Source organism: Charadrius vociferus, unplaced genomic scaffold (assembly GCF_000708025.1).
Source record: "Charadrius vociferus isolate BGI_N301 unplaced genomic scaffold, ASM70802v2 scaffold259, whole genome shotgun sequence".
Classification (NCBI taxonomy): Eukaryota; Metazoa; Chordata; class Aves; order Charadriiformes; family Charadriidae; genus Charadrius; species Charadrius vociferus.
In genome coordinates, this window is record NW_009661368.1 from 3,640,992 (window position 1) to 3,645,956 (window position 4,965).

Here is a 4,965-nt window from a genome sequence, read left to right on the forward strand (position 1 = left end):
CACCCCCCCCCTTTACCAGCCCCGTCCGGGCCCCGGTCCTGCCGCAGCAGAGACCGTGTGTCCAGGGGTGCGTGTCCCACCTACGGATAAGCAGAGAGAGTGTATGTGCATCTGAGTGGCAGTCAGAGAAGCCGCAGAAGGTGCCAGGCGGCACCTGAGGTTGGCCGGGCTGCGGAGGAGCGGGAGCAGGTCTCCCCCCACGGAACAGGCTCTCCCCAGCGGGAGCTGCCTCGGCCGGCTGGGGACCAGCAGAATATTTGGCCTTGCATCGCGGCAGCCAGCAGGAAGCATGGGGGCTGTTCAGCAAAATCTGGCCTGGGACCAGGCCAAGCGTTTCCAGAGATAAATCTTCATCTCGCTCACAAGCTGTTTACCTTCCTTGGGCTAATATTAGCGATTCTCTTCCTGTTTTCCTCTTTGCTCATGTAAAATGATGAGGCCTTGACTGCTGTGTCCACTGCTGGTAATTGAGATGATAAATCTTCCTGCTGGAGACTGGCTTTAATCAGAGCATTGTGTTTGGATGCGATTTAATGACTCTCATGCTGCTGAGTTCGGGCAGGACTCAGGAGAGGTGAGAGCCATTTATATGTTACTTGGCTTAACTGCTGCTTCCCCTCAGCTGGGAGCCACGTTTTCGGCTCCAGCCTCTGCTGTAGCCGTCTGTGTCCGACGAGCCGTACCCCTGGCATGCCTCTGCCTCGGCTGTGCCATCAGCGCTCCGCTTCGCAGTCAGGCAGCTGCGCTGACATCTACACAACCACCCGGTGCTTCACAGCCACGGCGCGAGTGCTGGAAGGCGAAGTGGCCCATCCTACCCTCCTGATCTGCATTTTGTTCTCCCAATTCGCTGAGATAGTGAGGATTAAATTCCACTCTTGCCTCTTCTGGCTTCCCTACCAATGCAAAAAACTTGAATAGAGTATTATAGCAATCTGGGCTGGAGGCAGAAGAGAGTGGGTCGTACACTGCACCCGACAGCATCCGTGAGCTGTGTTTCCCCAGGTGCTGCAGCCACAAAGAGCAGCCCACGGTCTGCTGGGCTTTCCCCAAACTGTGCTTCCACCCCCAGGGAAGCTGCAGAGCACCTTTCTGCGGGTGGTATCACTACATACATGGCTGTGTGTACAGGCAGCAGCGCAAATGCTACCTGTGCTGCAGGTTTGGAGCTTCACAGTAGAAGTTTGGATGTAAAAATGGAAAGTGCTTTATTGTGAGGTTGTGTGAGGGTCTGGCAGGGTAAGGACTGGATCCCAGTGCAGCAGCAACCACAGATTCCCTTATTTACTGCCGCAGCGGGGGTGGCTGAGCATCTCCCATCCCTTCCCATCACTGTGAGCTTCTGCTGCAAAGCTTCCAGTGCTTGAGAGCAGTTGCCCAGAGCTGCTCGGTGTCCATCCTGCCGGCAGTCGGCTGTCCGGAACCTGGGGAGAGGACAAGTTGTTGGTGTTTTACATGTGAATGTTTAAGAGAAGAATGTTGTACTGTTCAGATTACTTTCATGGTTAACTAAATTAAGAAAAAATACTTTGGGATGTGGCTGAAGGTTTAGCCAGAGCATTTGAGGCTTGGCCTCAGTGTTGCCATGCAGCAGGACATGCTCCAAAGCCAGGACACTGCCCGTTCCATCCCATCCCATCCCATCCCATCCCATCCCATCCCATCCCAGCGCTGCCTGTCCCGTCCGTGCACTGTCTGTCCCACAGCACCTCGGCATGAGGGTCCATGCCATGCTCCCTGCTCGCCCCAAGCTGTGCTGTTTGTAGCACCGAGGAAAGCGCAGACGCTGCAGCGTGGAAGCAATGGGCAGAACTCTGTCTCCCACCCCCGGCAGGCTCCAGCAGCTCCAAAATAATTCAGCCCATGTTGGCAAAGGCAGCTGCCAGTCATCAGCCTGGAGCTCCCGTACTGCACTGCTGTGTTTCCAGAGTCTCCCCCTTGTTCTGTGTATTTTCCATGTCTCTTTCCTCAGTCTTTTCAGATTAATAGCATTCCAACTCCTGGAGGAAATGCAGAAAAACGGCATGTTTAATTTTAATTTAGGAAAGCGTTTAGGTAGCAGCCTAGTTTCCTCGCTGCTGTCAATCAGGTTTTCTCAAGGCTGACATCAATTAGTTTAAAAATATTGAATGTAATTTTGCCTGACACAACATATTGCAGCCACTGCAAAATATAATTTATTTTAGAAGAAGAAATAATTAAACTAATTTGCATGTCAGTCAGCTGAGCTGGAATACCGAGGAGAGATGCTGCAATGGAAGATGACTTTTTTTTTTTCTGTTCCTCCCTCTCCAATCGCACTCAGCCTGGCACGTGCAACCCTCTGCCCGACCACTGGCCGGGTGCTGCTTGGCAGAGCCCTTCGAGGGCACGTTTCTGCCTTCCCACAGCCCTCTTCCACTCAGTCTGCTGTTTGTCCTGGCGGTGGTACACGCCTGCTGAGCGTTTCCTTCTGTGTAGGGGTACGTGCGCACATTTCTGTGTATGTAGAGGAAGCACAGGTCAGAGCTTTTGGCCTTGCAGATGTGAAGCCTGCATTATTTAGCCTCTCATCACAGATGCATTCCAACAATCTTACTCGCGCTTCTGACCACCATAAATTCAGTTTATGCCACCCAAGTTACAGAAAACAAATTTCAGAGATGTTTTGGAGATGGGTTTTTTTTTTTTCAAATACATCCAACCATATTTCATATTTTCCACCCATAAATCCAGATACTGGCTCAAAGGAAGAGGGAGGCTGATAAAGAAAGCATTTGAGAAACCTTCAAATAGATCGTGGTACAGCCAAAATAAAAAGAAGCCCATGGGCGCCTCACTGGAAGAGTAGACATCGATGAAATGGTTGCATTTCTAACCCTGATGTTCCTAGAGATGTCAAATTTTAACCCTGTCACTGAGCCAGGAGTAAGCGTGTGCCTCGGGCTTCAGCAGTTTTGGAAGGGGCAAAAGGAGAGCTTTTTTATGACAGGGTGCATTTAGAAAGGACAACTGTGCTTTGAGCTGCGCTCAGGGGAGCGGGACGTTAGTTATGGCTCTGGCAGAGGGGTCAGCGTGGGTCCTCGGCACTGTGCCATGGCGCATGGATGATCCCACTCGCGTGCACGGCATAAAACACTCCCGGCAGCTGCTCGCTGATGCTGTGGAATAGGACGGACCTATGGCTATGCCCAGCCCTAAATACACTGATCGCATCCCTCCCGATGAGGCTGAGAGAGGTCATCTTGAAGGGAAGCTGCCGTGCTGAGGCTCACTCAGGTGTCCTGACCTGGCCCCGCAGAGCCGCCGTGGCACACACGGTGATGACAGGTCCTGGGGAGAGTTCAGCAGCATCGGGATGGGCTCCCGCTCGCAGCCGGCTGGGGTACCGCGGGGCATCGAGGGAAGGACCGCTCCTGCGGGTCGCAGTTAGGAAGGGGAAGAAAGGGGCTTCTGGGCTCTTCTTCCTCCCTTCTCTCTGCCTTTCTCTCGGCAGTGGCCCCAGGGCAATGCCAGCTTGCTTCAGAGCTGAGCAGCAGGGACGGTTATCCGTCTTCCTGCAGGCTGAGGAGGGGGAGATGCTGTCGTCCTTCTTTGTGCAGGAATTGAACACTTTTTCCTCCTGCTCGTCTGTGGCCCCCGTGGGCACCAGGCACACCCCTCCGCCTCCCCCAGGCTCCCCGCTGCCTCCCCCTCCCTCTCTCCCTGAAAGCAATTGCAGTTTATTTCACTGCACCAACATGCCTTTTAAAATAACACATCGTTCTAGGCTTTTAGTCACGACTTCTGCCTCCCTCCCCCGAAAACAACCATCTAATCACCAGAGCAGCTGGTCTGGGTGAGAAGGAGTGATAACGCGAGAACGGGGTGAAGGCAGCTCTGGGGAGGGGGCTTAGGTTCCCAGCTAATTATGGAGCAGCGCTAAATCTCCTCTCCCCTGGGTCCTCCCCCACCTGATCTGCGGGGGCCAGCATTAATTTTATAGACAAACAGGCAGCAGAGCTCTGCCCGAGCGAGGAGAGAGGCATCGGGTCTGTCACAGTTGCAATCTCTGGGTGAAACAAAGGAGATGGAGTATGAGGGAGTTCTCGTTTCTGGAAGCACATGAGATGCTTCAGAAAACATTAGGCCCTCCGGAGTGATTTATAATCTTCTAGCGGGGGCTCAATGTACCTTTGCGGTGAGTGCCGTGGGGTAGAGTGGCACTGCAGTGAGTGGAGCTGTAAATGCAATCTATGTCCCATGGGCGGAGCGAGTCCAGAGGTGGACCAGTGCCTCCATGTGCCCCCAGGGGAGGGGAGTGGGCTGCTAGCCCCCCAGAACCGCTGAGAGCCCCCCAGGACTGCTGCCTGCACAAGGCACGGGCTGGCAAGTGTGGGGGCGACGAGGCTGCCTCAGATCTTCCTGCATGACCCCGCTGTGCCAGCGGGCAGATGCTGCTCAAGTTCAAACTGCTGATGGCAATGCAAAAATGGGTGTCAGTGTGCAAGATGTGGGTCCCAAGGCAGGAGCCTCATGCCTTGACAGGGAGCGTTCAACCCTGGGTCACCTGGGTGCGGTGGAGGTGGCAGATTTCATCATCACCCTGTGCTCTTAGTTGATCCCAGCTGTTTCACGTCCCAGCTCTGCTTGCTCACCTCTCAGCTGTTGCTGCGAGCCACTGGGGTGTAAGGGTCAGGATCCCAGTCAGGGTGTGATGTTCTTGCATCCGAATTGGCTTGTCCCCTCTTGATGCTGCCTGGCAGCAGCACAGATGCTCGTTGGTGGTGACTGACCCTTATTGTGGGGACTTGCTCAGGGCTGCTCAGCTTTTCCAGGGGTAGATCAGGCCAACAGCAGCGTTTCAGGAGTCTGGTACACAGCCCAGCAGTTGGGTTTCTTTACTGGAAAATAAGTGTGGTGAGGCTGAGTGATGCTCTGTGGGTGCCACTGGTCCACAGACTGTGTGCCGTGGGTAGGCAGAGGTGCAGAGCTGTGCGACCCTCT

General features: G+C 54.2%; 1 protein-coding gene across 1 annotated transcript in view; it reads left to right on the forward strand.

Moving 5' to 3' along the window:
- CDH22 (cadherin 22, type 2) overlaps positions 1–4,965 on the forward strand; it is a 55,314-nt gene that overhangs the window by 38,738 nt on the left and 11,611 nt on the right. The gene's annotated exons all lie outside the window — the stretch shown is intronic.